This window comes from Hippocampus zosterae, chromosome 4 (genome assembly GCF_025434085.1).
Source record: "Hippocampus zosterae strain Florida chromosome 4, ASM2543408v3, whole genome shotgun sequence".
Taxonomy (NCBI): Eukaryota; Metazoa; Chordata; class Actinopteri; order Syngnathiformes; family Syngnathidae; genus Hippocampus; species Hippocampus zosterae.
Window position 1 is genome coordinate 8,187,002 of NC_067454.1, and position 18,904 is coordinate 8,205,905.

General features: G+C 44.4%; 1 long non-coding RNA gene across 1 annotated transcript in view; it reads left to right on the forward strand.

The window, feature by feature from the left end:
• LOC127600073 (uncharacterized) overlaps positions 1-18,275 on the forward strand; it is a 108,981-nt gene extending 90,706 nt beyond the window's left edge. The window contains exon 2 of the long non-coding RNA XR_007962250.1: positions 18,129-18,275. This is a non-coding gene — a long non-coding RNA (uncharacterized LOC127600073). The remainder of the gene's footprint in view (positions 1-18,128) is intronic.
• The last annotated feature ends 629 nt before the right edge of the window (positions 18,276-18,904 follow it).

Genomic DNA, 18,904 nt, shown 5'->3' on the forward strand with positions numbered 1-18,904 from the left:
AAGAGCGGGTAACCCAATGCGGCGGGAGAGGCCGTCCTTCACTGGTGGAACCGTTCTGCGCACTTGGCGTGCACATGAAAGCGGCTTCGACTCCACTGAAGTAATGGCACATACATAGACATGCACGGACACTATGTGCGAGCACACACACACACACACACACACACACACACACACACGCGCACAGTGGTGTGGACGCAGCCAAGCCCAGGAAAAGTAGGCTTGTCGTGGACACGCAGGGAAGAGAGGAAGCTAAAACAACTTTTTCTGTCAACAGAAATAAGAAAAGTTGAAAGCCGGTCTGCATGAGAGAGGGAGAGAGAAAAATGGGAGATGAATTCATACGCTCTGTCAGAACTCATCAGTCTGCAGAGCAAAATGCGGAAGGGAGCGCTGTCACCGTCTTGCTGAACACAACACACCCAGAGAGAGACTGGAAAGTCAGGACGAAAGCTACTCCAGGCATGAAGAACTTTTGATTTCGACCAGATTGAGGTCCCAACTAAAGTGTGCTTGGAAAGGTTCGATTTCGCTTTTTCCATTTTTACCAAATAAAAAGCAGCATTAGCGAGGGATGTGATGCAGCTCACCTTCACATTCAGCCTTCAGAGTTGAGTTTTATGTCTTTGTTTGTATAAATATTAGCAGTTGTTTTTTTCCCCAGGTGTACAGCTGGCAAGTATGTCACATTTTATTTTGTCAAGTGGTTGCGCAAAATAAAGCCATCTTGATCCAGACCAATTTTTTTTCCCAAGCAAACTATACAGCTACTTAAAAAAAAAAATCCAGCGGATTCTATTGTGTGCAGCCGCTTGACAAAATAACATTGAGTACATTCAACACGCCATTTTTTTTTTCAGTGTCTGCAAAATCAGAAAAACCTGGTCAACCAGCATCCTGTTATGGAGAGCCTTGTTTTTGTGGTTGTCTTTTGCAATTCAATTGTAGAAACAGTGCTAAAATGTCATCATGAATGCAATTATTTGCTGGCTAGAAATGATCCCACATCAAACGTCCGAGGCCCGTTCAGACGGCACGCATGCTGAGCAAAAATGAATTGCAGGAAATGAAATCATTTAGGCCGACATTAGAAACACCGCATTGATTTGAATGTGACACGATCGATTCCAACGAAACCGACAAAGTTCTGTCATCAAGTATCGGATGCTCATAAATCACCCGCATCGCTGGTGCGACATTAAGACGGACTAAAATCTGTCAATAAGAAACCTCTGAAGCGGAGACGTGAACATTTGGAAAGCGGTTCCTTTGCCTTTGGCCAAAGAGACAAAAAGGAAAGAAAAAGAGAAAGACATACACACGAGAGGTGGGTGAGTGAGTGAGGAGCCAGTTTACCCAGAAGCCTCCAGGGCAGCTCTCCAAAAAAAAGAGCAGATAAAAGAGCTTATTAATAGCCCAAAGATTTACATGCACTAAGTGGGTTTATGTTGGAACTTGCTGCTTATGTGTGAACATCCAACCACTGTAAACAGGCCCATTCATGTCCCATTTCCTTTACATCACTGATATTGTTTCCACCGACAAAATAGGCGGCCACAGTTTGACAACACATCATTTGAGTTCTTTTCTTTTTCCTTCTTTTTAAGTGGTTCCACAGTTCAGTGTGCCCCGGGCAGCAATCATTGTAGCGCATTTCCTATCCTGCCTTGTGTCATTCTGTTGACTTCTGCACAAACGGCTGGAGAAGGTGCATTACTTACGCGATTTGTACCAACTAAGACAACCAAATGCATCTGAGGTGGGGAAAAAAAAACAAACAAACAGTATGTTAGTTTTACAGTATGTTAGTTGTATGTACTGTATGTTTATCTACATGTCCTTATACTACAAATTTATTCCAATATTCCCAAAACAGTTTGTCATTCCATTCTTATTTTACATTATTAAAGCATGAAATGTAAATTCATTCATTCATCTTCCGAACCGCTCAACCCTCACTAGGGTCGCGTGGGTGCTGCAGCCTATCCCAGCTGTCTCCGGGCAGTAGGTGGGGGACACCCTGAATCGGTTGCCAGCCAATCGCAGGGCACACAGAGACGAACAACCATCCACGCTCACACTCACACCTAGGGACAATTTAGAGCATTTAATCAGCCTGTCACGCACGTTTTTTTGGAATGTGGGAGGAAACCGGAGCACCCGGAGAAAACCCACGCAAGCCGCGGGGAGAACATGCAAACTCCACATAGGAAGGCCGGAGCTGGAATCGAACCCGCTACCTCTGCACTGTGAAGCCGACGTGCTAACCACTGGACTACCGGGCCACCTGAAATGTAAATTTGATTTTTAATTTTTTTTTTCAATTCACCAGAACTGTACAAGGTACATGCACATGCGGCATCGACTTTTCCACTTACAACCCAGGCTAAAGTCCTCACCGATATACAAAGAGGCTTTTTGCAGCATCTTTGGGGCTCTTCAGAAAGAGCACCAAAAGCACAGATAGGTGAGTATTTCAGTGAATACAGTAACAACGTGTGAAGCCAAATACTGCGTGAGCCCATAATATGACACGGTTGCATGAAACATTGGGGAGCCCCTCATCAACCACATGAACAGTGCCGTAACCTTGCTGTGCCATTTATTGGACAAATATCAAATTAACAACAGCCGGGAGTTGCATTCGTGAGCCGACACTAATTTCCAATTTGAGGTCAGTTGTACGCTATAAACATTTAAAGGGCTGCTTCAAGAGAGGAGCTGCCTCTTTATAAAAAACAAACATTTCTAATTCATCAGCACACTCCGTCAAACGTAATGCACTCCTCTTTGTTAAAGGTAACAAGTAGAGAAAAAGCCCAATGAATCGCTGTTGGCATTATTAAATGGAAACATTTTCGTGAACTAATCAAAGACAAGAAAGTACAACGTACACTAACGAAGAGTGACATTGCAGTCGAAATGTATTCCTTTATAATAGCGTTGGGCTCGTGGTAAAATGGAGGCCTTGTCAAAATGCACCTTGGGAGTACCATCAGGTATCGCCGTGGGACTGGATGGAGATGAGAAAAGGCACGTTCAGCAGCAAGTTAATTGAAAAACAAAAGGAATTAGGTCTCCGAAATGTAAAGCTATTGTTCTGTTGTGTATATGTAACATGTAAAAAAGTTGTTTGAAACATCTCATCGTTAAAGACATCGCTTGTCTCGCCACATGCTTAACAGTAGATGCAGGAGAAAACAGATTTGGGCTTTCAAGACAAAGTCATCCTCAGGTTGACGAGCTTTTCATTTGAACGACACCATCCTTTATCTTGTCTGTTTGTTTTGGGGGGGACTGTGTTCTTGCTATTTTGGTTCTCACACAATGTGATTTAACTTGTATGTAACAGATCCGTTTAACGTCAAGTGCGCCGAGGTGTTAATGGACTGGTTGACACAAGCGTCATGTTCAGGATTCCAAACCTGAGTGTTCTCTTTAAGTGCATGAGGGCCACTGGCAGCTTTGTTCCGCCCAGAACATCAAAAAGGGGGGGGCGACCCGAGCTATTTGAACAATGGCTTTTGACTATATTTAGAGGAAGTGACGGGCGGAGCGATTGGGATGCGTATGAGGTCACCGGCAGAATGCGAGGCACATCCACGCCGCCATCCATCAGCTGACGAAAGAAGCACAAATGTGACTTTTGCCAGGGTCGCCAACTTGCTTCTACCTGTTTAAGCCTTTTCAGTCCTGTGACATGAGAAGCATCCTTGATCACATCACAGAGAGATTAAGCTCCTGTATCAGAGATCAGGCTAAATCTGTTCATGTGGACGAGGGCGGGGCTGGTCCTACTCGACCGCCGATGTCTGGGCACGGTGCCACGAGTGGTGTTTTGTTGATTGCAGGCAGTGGTCAATGAAGCTCCGATTTAATCAGAAGCATGCAGCGATGGTGTCAGACTTGCCACCCTGGAAGCAGCTCCCAAGTCAAAGATGAGCAGGGAGAGAGGTGTTGTCTCCGTGTTAATTAAAAAGGGTCTCAGAAATGCCCTAACCCTTTGAAATCGAAGACTGCACTTGCAACGCAAACAGTAGCCATCAACTGGGCACGAGTGCCCTCGCACGCAGCGAGGGGCGCCATTAATTTAATCAGACTAGGAACACGCTCAAAGCACTTAAAAGCAGGAGGGGGCTGGGGGTGGGGGGTTCAGCAGGGGGGACGGAGTCTGTTTTAGTTTTCACATGGCTGAAATAAATGGAAAAGAAATAAGCGATTGGGTTCATACGTTATAGCATTCCATAGTATTTTGGAAATATCAGCAAGTCTACTTTTGACTTACCAAGTGCTAAGATCTCATAGTGATATGACACCAATGACCTTGCCTTTGATGGCAAAGCTGATGTGTTAGCATGTGGGAAAAAAATGAATTCCCTTAATTTCCCCATTCACTAAGTAACTCTATCTATGCACGGAGGTAAGAACGAAAAACGATTTGAATTGAAAAAAAAACGGTTGTGATGTGGGATGTGTGTGCCTCATTGTACAATGTAATGAATACAACTTGAACCGACGGATGGCCTGATCAAAAAACTTGGAAGTTAGTCGGTTTGATGTTGCTGACGATTAGCTATTTCTCGGAATTATATTTACCTTTATTTTGATAATAAGTATCATATCAACCTTTTTATTGTTCTTCCGGGACTGTTCAGTCGGCACCATGTAGCATCAACTCTCTCAACAAGTCCACTTTCACCGCACTACAAATCACCTGAGTGAGACGAGAGACGGTCCCTGAAGCCTCTCCGGGATTGCAAACAGCGGTTCTTTTATTTACCCAGAAATCCCATCCTCAGCAGCGGCTTCCTGTTCTCTTGAAGAGAGACATCCTTCCCCGGGGGATCAACTGGATGAACCAGACGCAGCCGTGTGGACGTTGCTTGAGAGGGGCCCATGCCCAGTTACAATAACACCATCATGCTGTTCCTCCCAGCAAGCCCACCCTGAAAAACGCCAGCCCCATCCCGGGGCAGAAGAGGCAGAGCGGGAGGCCCTCTGCGCTCACGCTGAGACAAAGAGGGCCTTGCTGGAGGGTTCGTGTGAGAGGAAACTCAGCGGCTGATGCAAATGAAGTGGTATGATGCAGAATAGGGAAAGAACATTGAGGGGCACATGGATAGAAAAGGTTGCGGAGCACTTGAGGAAGCCTCCTAAAAGCAGCACAGCACAGAAGACCTTTTGAAATCCTGACAGCAGTGAATGTCAATCAAGCGGTCAGCGTTAACAATGTTAGGCCAGAGTGAACCGGGCTAATGTCCCCCCCTGTAAATCTGGCACCCCACCTTCCCTCCGCCCCGATCTCCCCCCTCCTCGTGACCACATGAATCTGACTAGTGACAGCTCGCCATCCTGTAATTTGCCAATTTGCACGCGTGTCAAAAAGCCAGGCGGTCGTGAATGACGGCCGCAAAGTGGGGATCGGCTGAAAACAAGGGCAAGAGATCGGAAAGAGGGGTGGGGGGCAGAGGAATAATCGAGATGACGGGCTTGGGCACGATGAAATACACTGAAGTGAAGGCCGCTTCGGCTGTGTCTTGACTAAAGAGCCAACATTTGACACCCCTCAATGCATACCACTGCCCCGTGGACCTTTTCCGCGACTCTTGAGTGAATTTACATTTGGAAGACACTCGTAGGGCTTTTTAATCCATGAACCCACCACGACTGTACAGTATTTTGTTTATAGTACCTGAACATTTGGGGTTTCAAGTGTTCCGAGACAAGACCACTGTTGGTGGCTCCTTAGTCAAGCAAAATTTGGCCCCGAGACTACAAAGATAACAAAAATTAACCCTAAATGCAAAACATTAGCTGACCCTGTTGTGGTGCCTCATTGTCTTGCTGTCCTCAGTCTCGTGTTCATTTTTTTTCCTCACCAACTAGAAACTGCCCAAGGTACCCTCGTTCTACTCTACCAGACGATATGTCAAGCAAGTACGGCAACAATCTGTGATACTTTTTCCCAAGCAGGGTTGATGGGTCACTTTTGCCTATTTTTGGCAACCAAACTATTGTTATAAAACTTCAAAAAAAAAAATATTACAATGAATAATCGTATTTTGATCCGGGCGACTTGGCGTTCCAGCGGTTAGCGTATTGACCTCATCGCACTGCAGAGGTTCGATTCGAGCTCTGGCCTTCCTGTGTGAAATTTGCATGTTCTCCCAGTGCCCGGGTGGGTTTTGTTCAGGTACTCCGGTTTTCCTCCCACATTCCAAAAACATGGATGCCAGGGTAATGGAACACTCCAAATTGTCCTGAGGTCTGAGTGTGACCACGGATGGTTGTTCGTCTCTGTGTGCCCTGCGATTGGCTGACAACCAGTTCAGGGTGTTGTCCCCCGCGACCCTTGTGAGTATAAAGTGGATCAGAAAATGGATGGATGGGTATATCGATCAACTTCGAAACATAGCTCAAGTTAGGCTTTTTCCTGCTCATCATTGTCCATTCCTTTCCCTCCTAGGAACAAAAAGACATTTAATGCCAATGTTGAATCACAGCAGACTAAACACTGAAAAGCTATCTTTAAATGTGATCGTCATAGGTGTTCTTTTATGCTGCAATAAACCACAATTGACTGAAGCTATGACAACTGAAACATGTTCTAAAATAAAATGCTTGTATTGGTCACCAAGACCAAAAGGAAGAGGTCCAAAGAACGACTTCATCATATATTTGCCCCGGTGGAAAAATAAATGTCTTTTACGCTTCCATATGCATATCCACATCCAGCTTTCACAGATTCTTGTATAAATCTCTATCAGGAAGTCAGCCAAGCTCGTGGGCTCTTGCTGCTTGAAAACCATATAATAGTCTCAGGAACCAGAAACACATTTTCTGGTTAGTTGGCAGCAAATGTCCCGTGATGGTCTGGGCTGGCTAACTAGGAATGTTATTTACAGTATATGATTGGGTAGGAGATGGCGAGAAATAGCCGGGAAATGCATGCTGCTTTACACTATAATATAGATGCTACAGGATAAAATAAACATTTATTGTAAAGTGATACAAACAAAATGTTCAACGTCCGAGACAGAAATAGACAGTCCACCATGGGAATTGTTGGCCTACTATTGCAGGAATGATCTTGCTTGTGCTGCCCTTTACACTTGTTTCATAATGTTTTACTTCTCCACAACAATCCCCATCACTGATTAACATCTGACAAAAGCAGCACTGCCCACTCTTAACTGCAGGAGATCCTCAAACCATCCGTGAAAGTGAAAGTGGGAAGCAATTTGGTTGTACACTTCATATTATAATGGCTATTTACCACACCATTGTCGCGCTAAAAGGCTAGCCCTTTAAATGTCTCACGAAAGTAATCTCACCGCCGGGTACAGTTCATTGAATTTCCTACAGCTGGCCCTTCAATCTGTCTTGCGCTATCCCGAGCGTGCGATGTTAGCGGGCTGATAAAAAAATGAGCACAAAGCTGATCTTGCTTGTGGTTGTGTGTTTTATTCAAGGGCCAGGCCATAATGTGACTCCGATACACGACTGTTGACTTGTATGTTTGTTTTGATTTGAGACCAAACCGTCAGATAAATGGTGACGTTCATGGAATGGGATTATTGGATTATGCAATCTTGGAAACTTCAAATGTAACCACACAGGAATCGAGGCGAGGTTTTGGTGGAATTGATTGTTGATTGGTGTTTTGGTGCAATGGAGTCAATTTGGACTCATCATGACCCCTGCTATGTCAAAACTGAAAAACATTGTTTTCAAGGTGACACTACTGGAGGGAGACTAAATGTACCTATGCAGCTCACATCACCCCTAATCTTAAATAATAATAATAATAAGAACAGTTACTATTATTGTTATTATTATTGTTATTGTTGTTATTATTTTGTTATAATTTTCCCAGTTTCCACTAAATTTCTGAAAAATAGTTCAGTTCCAATATAGGTGACAAATGAATCATAGAAAATGCTTCAATAAATGGTATTGATTAATTTGAGGAATTTCAGTCCAACGTCCATCCCTAATAGGTCTCTCTCTCTCTCTCTTCAACCCACACGGTCAGACTCCCAGTGGGTTTCCGTTATGGTAATTGATGCGAGGGAGCTGTGCATTTCAAAGGGTTGTGCAGGAACGGAACTTGGGTCAGAACCTCCGGTGGAGTCTCCATTGGAAGCTCAAAGGCTGTCAGAAACTTTGCTCAGTCAACGCAGACCCCCACCAATATGACACAACCCCTTCGGGCATGATAAAGGATGTACCCCAACAGACTCTGCGACCTGCTCTGTCAGACCTGAACATTATGGTCTGCAGAGGTAGCGCTACGGCGTCATCGTGGAGAGGGATTGGCACAGTCACTGGATATTACCCAGGGAGTCGGGGTGGAGAATCAGTTTCCATTTCACCATGACCTTTCTCTGGTCCCAACGGTGGTCAGCTCCACCGCTACCTCCTTCCTCTCAGATCCCCACTGAGCGGCCTCCGCCCCCGTTGCAGTCTCTCTCCCCCTCGCTCTCTGTTCATTTGTCAACCTATCCATCTCACTCTTTTACTGAGCTACGACAGAACGCTCCTACCCCCCTCGACAAAGAGATCGCATTCCCATAGCTCATCTATCTTCCCATCAGCTGTCCACACAGTGACTTGCTGTGTTAACATTGCACTCGAGTGCAGGCGAATAATGCAGCTGATGAACGCTATGAAAATTACTTCTGAACAACTCCATATCCAGATGACACTGTTCGTTTAAAGCTGGCTAGCGACGAATATGGAAAAGTGAAAAGTGAAGAAAAGTATCGGGGCAAGTACTCATAGAGTGATCCCGCACGGTTTGAAAACAATCGGGTGAGGTGGTGCTTTGTACTCTATCGGTGGTAAGCACATCGGCCTCAGAGTGCAGAGGTGCAGTGTTCGATTCTGGCTCAAGCCTTCCTGTGTGGACTTTGAATGTTCTCCCCATGCCTGCGTGGGTTTTCTTCGGGTACTCCGGTTTCCTACCACGTTCCAAAAACATGCGTGGCAGGTCAATGGAACACTCTAAACTGTCCCTAGGTGTGAGTGTGAGCGCAGATGTTTGTTTCTGTGTGTCCTGCAATTGGCTGGCAACCAGTTCAGGGTGCACCCCCACCTGCTGCCAGAAGACAGCTGGGGTAGGCTCCAGCATGCCCTCGGCGACCCTTGTGAGGATAAGGCGATTGGAAAATGGATGGATGGAGGATGGATAATTTCATCCAAAGTACAGCAAGTGGCAACATCATAGGTCCTCATTATTGATCTTCATCATTGATCACATTATTATTATTATTATTGTAGCTAATTTTCCCATCTCAGTGTGGTACTCTGTTAATCTTTGCACAGGCCTGTATTGTTTGCATCCACAGAATGTGACTTTCATATTAAAGCACATGCGGTGACTTTATATCATGTCGACAATGCCGGGAAGTTGTTTGTCACACAAACTGACATGCTGCCGACACGCCCTTCAGCTCCAGCTGTTACAGTTTATGTGCACCTTTTTTCCAGTGGAGTTTACATCGCAGACTCAAATACCATATAAAATGAATGATTAATAATGCAACTTAAAAGCAACATACGATCATTTTGCTAATCGGAATAATACAACGAGAGGCCATTTATTGTTCATTGTTGCTTTAGGAGAGGCTTTGATTTGTCACTTTTTTTCATGAAACTTTGTTTTGATGTTTTAATAAGGTGCCTTTAGTGAAGATGACGGCTACGTTAGCATCTCATGCTAACTATATCTGTGTGTGTGTTTTTGATGTTTTACATTTCATTAATGGATCATTTCATAACACATAACGTCTTGAGTTTGTGAAGGTGCCACCTTACGACATTACAAAGTTACAAACGAAGCACAATGAACTAGTTTGTACTGCGGCATAAGGCCAGCTTGTCCCACCACCTAAGCTAATGTTTAAACAATACATTAAACAGTCATTTCTCAAGAGCCAACCATCATTACCTGCCACACACTAGAAAACAAAGGTCACAAGACAGTATAGAGACACCTGTGACATCACTGTCAAGAGAAAATAAAGACGCCTGCTAATCGCGCTAATGTCGTCGCGCCGCACTTGCTGACAAATGAATCCATTGTGGTGTGATTATCGCTGTTATTCATAGCCTCTTTGCTATGAGGATGATGCCTATGTTACCTTACATTGGGGTGCACACGCAGCAGTTTGCCTGTCGTTGTGTATTACAGGCAAGCCTCTGACATTTCGAAACGCCGAGTAATGCACTCTGCTATATGCGTCGTGTTATTAAAGTACCATTATTTTTGACAGCAAGCCGCTGTTCCCCGTGATTAATTAGCAGTGTTGAGTCGGAGGTGGATCACGCCCGTTTAGAGTCGGGGCTTTAAAAGTAGAAATTAATTGACAAAGTATTGGAAAGAGCCAGAGGCAAGAATCAACTAATCGTTTGCGCATTAGATCCACTTTGGTCAATGACAAAGCAATAAATGGGATTTGTTGGATGCGTCAGCTTGATTTGCAATGAGAGAAAACGCAGAGCATGTTCTGGTGAGGATCAAATTGAGACATTTTTGCTTTTTTCTAAAGTCCTGGACTGAGAAGAATGAACCTTGAGTCATGTTTCAACTCTAGCATATGACCTCCAGCCTACACATGGCCCAAATGTAGCTGCAATACTCCAAAGGTTTAGCTTTGATTTATATAGTCCAACTGTCCTGAAGTTGTACACTATTTTTGGGCAAGAAACAAAAGTCACACACCATCTCACCATCGAACGTGAGGTTGACTTCAAAGCAAGGCAAGATGAGAGATTGTTAGAAGTTTTTATTTTTTTATTTTGGACGAGGCAAGGTGGTGGGCAATTGGTTGGCTTTTCTGCCCCACAGTTCTGAGGTTCTGAGTTCAAATCATCTGCCTGGCCTTCCTGTGTGGAATTTGTATGACCTCCAAGCTTGCATTTCTCCAAATACTTTGCGTACTTCTTCAGTCATTCATAGGTTAGATTGGGTTAATTGAAGACTCAAAATTTTATGTAGGCGTTAATATGAGGGTGAATATTTATTAATACATGCCCTGGACCAATGAACAGCCACTCCAGTGTGTCCCCTGTACCCTTAATCAAATAGAAAAGCTTAAGCTCAGCTGCGACCACAATTAGGACAATAAAGATTTAATGGAAAAATGGATGTTTTACCGTTAACATTTTCATTTCACATGTGTATGATGGCTTCGTCTCATCCCACCCTTTTTTTGCATGTGCTCTGGATTGAACCGTTTTCTTCTCACTTTTTATTTTGCGATTCATTCACTCTTGACATGTTCCACTCAATACTAATTCATGTTTTGCTTCTTCTTTTGTTTTATACACAAAAAGAGCAGCCCCAACAAGGGGTGTTTTAACTGAATAATCCTTTGTTATTAACAACAGTTAACTTTCTTCAACCTTTTATCTCACTCGATTTCATTTGAGCGCTGGATTTCTGTAAACTCTTGACGTACATTTTCCTTAAATTTAATATCTGAGTCATGGACAGCTGTGAAAATAGGAAGCAAATCCCAATGCCAGTCATGGGGCCTATCGGTTACGTGTCACACCCTAAACCATTGGTCCATAGCTGTTCCAACACAGTTACTGTTACAAATATACAGCCGTAACTTATCCAAGTTGAGAACCGTTGCCTCTGTTTCTGTAGTTGTGTTCCTGGTCATACAAAAAAAAGAGGAAAATGGAAAAACACTGCTCGCAAATCGAGATATAAATCTTGGAAGAGCAAGCGTAGGAAAAATAAGCAGAAAAAGAGCAATATTCTCTCCATCCCTGGATGGCCATAAAAAGCAAATTTGCACATGAGTTACCGAGCCTTGATGAAGTTATATTTTTCACTCGCATGCCAATACAGTGTCACTTAAAACATTGTTGGTTCACTTAATACATGTTTTATGGTGGGGAATATAAATAATGTCACAACAATTTCCCCTATCAGATTGAGACAGTTTCTACTGTATCTGTTGGGTAACTTAAGCTTATGAGTTATGCATTTTTCAAAGGTCCAAGGATAATTGTGAGATGATATCTATTTTATCTGGCAGAAAAAGCAAGTCCCTTTTATTTTTTGCAGCAACACTTTATTGCTTTTTAAACATGGCCGCCAACAGATGGGATATGCTTATTTAAAAAAAATATATCTTGCTGGAATGACACCAGAGCTCTGTTTTTATGTAATTATATAATGACAGATGCATTTTTTGTTTTAGTCTACAGGAAGTCTATGGTGACGTTGTGGTGTGCATTGATCTCATGGCTCGTCCCATATCCTTCATACCTTCATCAACATTTACCCACAATGGAATTTTTGTCACTTTGACTCATGCCATCTGCTTGTTTTTGGGTGGTTTGAAAGCAGTGTTTTGAATGTCACGGCCAGTTGCCGGGGATGTTGGCAAAGGGGTGGGGGATTACACGTTCACAGGCCTTCAATCTCCGCTTTAGTTGAAAGCTGACTTGGATGTGAAGGGAAAGCCTGCCAGTCCAGCGAGTCCCAAGGGTGTGAGGGGGGAAGAAACGGGCGAGTGGTAGCCTCAAAACACCTCTCCTTTCATTGCCCTCCCTCCCTGGGCTTTAACAGAAGGTATGTATTTTTGGAGAGACCCCCGGTGATGTGATGGACACGAGCGCCACGTTTGAAATGGAAACCGGCGCATTATGCCCTGCCAGGGAGGCACCAGGAATATCCCGGTAGGGATGGACGGTGAAAGGAAATGGAACAAGTGAGGGGGGTGGGCTGTGGGGCAAAAAAAAAAAAAAAACTGCCGTCTTTATTGAGGTTTTCCGTTCAAAAACACGTGCAAATATAGGAGCGACCCTTCCCATTCAGTCACCTCAATAGAGTACCCGCTCACCACCACTGGCGTAGATGGCTTCTTTCTACTCATATCAACTCACTCATGTATACACCGACGACACATGCTGGCTGAGATAACCCAGAGAATAAAAAGGACATGATAACAGAAATGAATGTAATTCACGAGAAGCGATAAACTAAGCTTAGTCTCTCATGCGCGCATGTGTGTGCATGTGTGTGTGCGCGTGTGTACTGTTTTTTCCCCTCTTCAGTCACCATTTATTTCCCACACAGGAGCAAAATAGGACGTGATGATGCAGTGGCGTGCTAAAGGATGATGCATGTGCTCGCCCTCCTCCCTATAACTCACCTGGCTCCTCCATAGCAGGAAGTGGTCGAGCAAAGGAGTCATATCCTTCAGCCTGCTCCTCATTCAAATGGGCTGGCATCTGTAAACAAGAGCTACGGCTATCATGTAGCGGTCAGATAAGAGAGTGGGGGAAGGAGTCCTCCGGAGAGATGGATCGCAAAGGGCCCAGCACCACCCTGCCACCTTAGGATAATAAACAGCCTCGGAGGAAGGGGTCCAGGGAGAAGGCGGAGAGGGGGGTCAGATAAGAGCCATCACTCACATCGGCCGCGCTGATAAGACGCAGACGCACTCCGTCACCCCGTGTGACATTTGTTTTTCATTCCACTCCGACGAGGGAGAAGTCAACCTGTTTCATCTCATCAATGGCCGCCGCGCTTCCACTCTTGAAGTCGCCCCCCCCCCCACCCCCGACCTGCTCAGTGTGTGCCAGCCTCTGACACTGATGGCGGCCGAATGATTGACTAGTGCACAGGACACTCTCCAGCTCACGGCTCCAGTTGAGAGAACCCAAAGCAAATGTAAATACGCCTCAGTATTCCGTTCCGTACGTTCATTTTCTGTACTGCTGTTTTCTGTACCTATTAGGGTCACAATTGAGCTTATTGAAATCTCAAGGGATCATTGAAATCATGCCTTCATTTTCAATAATGTGAGGAAGATAGCACAGAAACAAAACAACAGAGGAACTGTTATGAAATACGGTTATATTCAAAAATAAAATACTTCTTGTTCTTACTGAATTGGTCTGTGGGTTTTTGGTTCCTTGCTCAAGAAAACCCACAGGGCAAATCGCAAATCCAGAGACTTGAACCTGGGGCCCTTCCATCACAGGTCACACTAGCCCATAGTTGCACATTTACAGTAGAGCTCCAAGTTTGCCAAGTACAAATGTTCCCACCTTGACGGCTTACGACTTTTTTTTTCCATCATACTATATAAGCCGTAAAACCACTACTCGCGATGCGAGCGGTAATAACCTCATCTCAGTGGGCCGAGAGGGTAAAACAAGCAGGAAAAGAGCAATAGGTTTCCATTCGTCCCTGGCTGGCCATAAAAAGCAGAGTTGGACATGAGTTATTGTGAAATCTCCTTGAACGAAAACTCCAGTTACAAGTTGTAAATGATTCTTTGGAGATTCATAATCCTGACACTGTGCAGTCGCTTCAGTTATTTTGTCTTTTAGCACCTTTTTAATTCCCCAAACAGGCCGGCCGATCGGAGGACATGTAAAGTGGCAGTAAATCCATTCGCCCTTGGCTTGCCTCTGCAGAGGTCACCAACAAGTCGCAGATTGAGAAGGTATAAAATGCTAACTTTACAGCTATTCCCAATTGTTATACGTGGAACTTATGTGCATTGTATTACCACTAATGAAGGGCTAAATTTCCCCTTTTATGACTGGGCCTTTATGAGGAGGGTTGTAAAGCACAAACTTTTTTTTCTTTTTCTTTCCTTGCCCGTGTTTGTCACCGGTGTTCTGATGGAGTGGTTGTGGGGGGCGCAGGGGGTTCAGACTGAGCACAGACTGTTTCCATTAGTTAGGCACTGCTCCCTCGTGGGGGTCATCGTCGGGATTGTGGGAGAGTCCTCGTCCCGTTCGTCAATTTTCGCTGATGTTCGACAGGCAGGAGCACCGATTTCCTGAGATTGCTACGCCGTTAACCACACGGGCGGAAAAAAAGAAAAAAAAATCCCCGATGTGAGAGGTGAGAGATGAACAGAGGTTGACATTGGTGGTTTGTCTGAATAAAGCTCAGCAAATGTGTTCCTGCTCTGGCATAATAGTGAGAAACCAAAAGGCACACCAGTTCTCACGCTAGGCCACTCACGCTGTATTCATTGGCTTCTGTTGGTCATTTCTAGTGAATGTCTTTCTTTCTATTGTGCAAAGTGATGGTTCTTAATAATAACTGGCTCACGAAGTGATTATATCAATCAAACCCGTGCATGCTGAATATGTCTCAGACCGTATTTTACTTTGGAATTGACAACAGTGATGCCGATTTATAAACCTGTTTGGCTGGATGTACAGTACTTGCGGTTTATTCTCTGCAGTGCTCAAAAATCTGTATTTTAAATTCTTTTGACTTTGGTTTGTATGACACCAGATTAGTTCTGTTTATTTCAATTATGCATTGTGTCAGAAATCAGATCATTGATTGTGTGTTCATTTTGTTCATAGACCAAAGATGGGGTGTAATGATAAGTCAGAAATCACTGTCGTATCCGTTGGCTGGTTTTCAGATGACCTTTTGTTTCACATTCAGTATAGTTAAGGATGGAAAGGATCCAGAGTCTGAGTTGCGCCGTGCTTGATTACCAAGAAGACATGTGGCCAGACGACAAGAAATTACAATTGTGGTCCTTTACCTGTTCCCGAATTTTTGGGGATATCTTCACTCTCCTCAATGGCATTGGCTCAACTTTTGATGACACTCATTTTTGACAAGTAGTTGCCCCCTTTAATTGAAATTTGATTGAGGAAAAAAAAAATAATAATAATCAACATTTACTATAAGCTTCTAGAAGCTGGGCAGTCAAATCTCATGCAATGAAATAATGATCATAAACTGATACAAAAATAGATTTAATACATTTTGTCTAAGTTGTAAATGTAGGTCAGTGCTTCTTGATAGCTTTGGAGAAGGTCTGGAAAGGCCTAACTGCATGTAACTACAAAATTATGTTGATTCAAGTGTAACGATCCTGAGGCAACGTCAACATGAGTCTGTACGGTCCAAAGCCTGTGTTGGGCCTGTCAGCGGGAGAGATATTTAAGAGCGAGAGGATAGAGAAGCATTGACAAATCAAGCAATTAAAGGGGGAGGTGATTATGTCATCATTTTCTGGGCCAGGGAAAAGGTCTTGCTATATTTCATATTCACTGTGAATGAATGAAGGATGGATGGAGATGGGAGGAAGGGTGATGGGATAAGGATTGAAATATCTCACCGGGACATTCTGCTTACTTTTTTTATTTTGTGCCTTATCGCTGCACGTTCAGCCCTGTTAATATGATGATGAACAATATTTCGTGAAGGGCGGTTCGGCGTGTCGCGCCTTGGGGGGGTGTCTCCTCCCCATGTCCTTTCTTTGTATCATCACTTTTCTCTAAAGACGTATAAGGGGGATAGGTGAGAGGAAGGGGAAATGAAGTAGAGAGAAAACATACCAGGCCAAGACCTTTTTTTTTTTTTTTTACCTCCCTTTGGAAAAAAATAAAAAACATTTTCATATCAATAATCAAGTAATTTCTCCACATGCTAATCCATCAAAGCAGGATGGGGGTCTAAGCTTCTTCCCCTTTTCAGGTGTGCCCCCCGCTCCATGGCAGACATTTGTCCCTACCGTGTGCCACACACAAAAGCAAGCGCCCTGTCAGCACTGATTGATCAGAGGGGTGCCGCGGCTATAAAGGAGGAGCCTATCAATGATGCTCTACATCTGCACCTGAAAGGAGCCCCTCGTCTCCTTCGGCGACACAGATAATGAGAGCCGTGCTGTTAACAGCTCCTGGAGCTCTGCTTTTTGTCATGTGTATATAAAGCAAAGTGCTTAGCTTTGAGATGTGAGGTGGGAGAGGAAAAAAAAAACACAGAGGGGCCTATGCTAGGAAGATTAGCATAATGTCTACAAACGCTGACAGGGTTGAATTCCACTCACTCGTTTTGAGATTAGCGGGGCTTTTTTTTCGGGGTGGGGGGGCAGTGTATTTGCAGAACAATGCGATTTATATGTTTGATTTTTAATTTTCAGATAATTTTTCGCAGCATCTGCTGGATGGATTTGCCGACGTGTGCATTGTTGGGACACAAGCCCCCCTGTTTTACACTGCACTCCACAACTAGCTATGGGAGGTCTCCGTACATCATTTCTGTAACCAATTGCGTGGACATTGCAAGCAAAGAAAGTAACAGTCACTCAGGGTATGTGCAGGCTTAATGAAACCAAATTTAAGACTCGCAATTTGATGACATTTTAGACTGGCACAAAGCAGGGTCTATTTTGCTGCGCAGGTGGTGTAACAGGGATTTGGGCGGATTTGATCGAGGCACAGACATACCGATTCTGTGCTTGGCTGATGTGTGTGGTGGATTTCATTCATAAATAAGACAACGCACTACAATCCCTCAGAATCATTGTAAAATTTAATTGAATGAACAAATTATCGTCATCTTAATAACAGGTGGCACAGTGGACGACAGGTTAGCACATCGGCCTCGAAAGTGCAAAGATGTTGAGTTCGATTCCGGCTCCGACCTTCCTGTGTGGAGTTTGCATATTCTGCCCGTGCCTGAGTGGGTTTTCTCCGGCTACTCTGGTTTCCTCCCATATTCCAAAAACATGCTGGGCAAGGCTGAAGACCAACATCGAATGTCCATGACCTTCAATCCCTCGGGGAGCACTGCATTGAAAATCGGCATCATTGTGTAAAGGACATTGCTACGTGGGCGCAAGGAACTCTATAGAAAACCGTTGTCTGGTCACGCAGCTCGTCGCTACATCTACAAATGCAAGGCAAAAATGTACCATGCAAACCGGAAGCCATACAGTACAGTATATCAAAAATATATGGATCCAAGCTCATCTTTATTAGCTGTCATTGTGCCTTAGCACTTGGACATTGTCGTATTGGTCTCCACTCTGCTGCTAAAGTCTGTTTTCTCACTGCCCTCATTCTCCTGCGGATAAAATGTGTCTCGTAGCTATTTGTCAAAAAGTAAATACCGGACACTGTAAATATTGTGGGCGGCCCGGTAGTCCAGTGGTTAGCACGTCGGCTTCACAGTGCAGAGGTACCGGGTTCGATTCCAGCTCCGGCCTCCCTGTGTGGAGTTTGCATGTTCTCCCGGGGCCTGCGTGGGTTTTCTCCGGGTGCTCCGGTTTCCTCCCACATTCCAAAAACATGCATGGCAGGCTGACTGACCACTCTAAAATTGTCCCAAGGTGTGAGCGTGAGCGCGGATGGTTGTTCGTCTGTGTGTGCCCTGCAATTGGCTGGCAACCGATTCAGGGTGTCCCCCGCCTACTGCCCGAAGTCAGCTGGAATAGGCTCCTGCACCCCCCACGACCCTAGTGAGGATCAAGCGGCTTGGAAGATGAATGAATGAATGTAAATAGTTTATTGCTTTTTTTTTTGTCAGCGTGTCTCATTCTGAATGGTGAGTTTAACGGAGCGTGGTGTTCTTTTAGAATAGCTGTGGAGACGTGCCAACAAAATAAATGGCAAAGTCTGCTTTTCGATCCATACGCAAACATAGCAAGTGCCCTTATGAATGTTGGTCGATTCTTCTGCAGGAGGAAAAGCACAAGATAACATGTAGAGGCCTCATTAGCAACACATTTATCATCTCCTGTCTGTGATTTAAAAGAATGACTGGGTCAAATCACTTTCAATACCTCAGGGGAAATCAACATTTGTCATCGCAAAGCAAACCTGCCTCTTCTCCCTCGGCTGGCATTAATTTATGCCGCTGAAGCAGCCCCATTCGCCGCCGCGCTGATTTTAATTTCAGTCTTGCAAAAAAGCTTGGCCAACTGTCTCCCTCGATTCATTGCTTGAACACACAATTGTCCCTTTCAATTGGCGGAAGTGATACTCACCATGAGCGCGCCTACCAACCCCATCCGCAGACGGCGGGCATGTGATGCAAATGGCCTTTTTGTGCAACGCTTAAGCATGTGAAGCGCTTGCAAATGATTCCTCTGATGTCCACAATTAA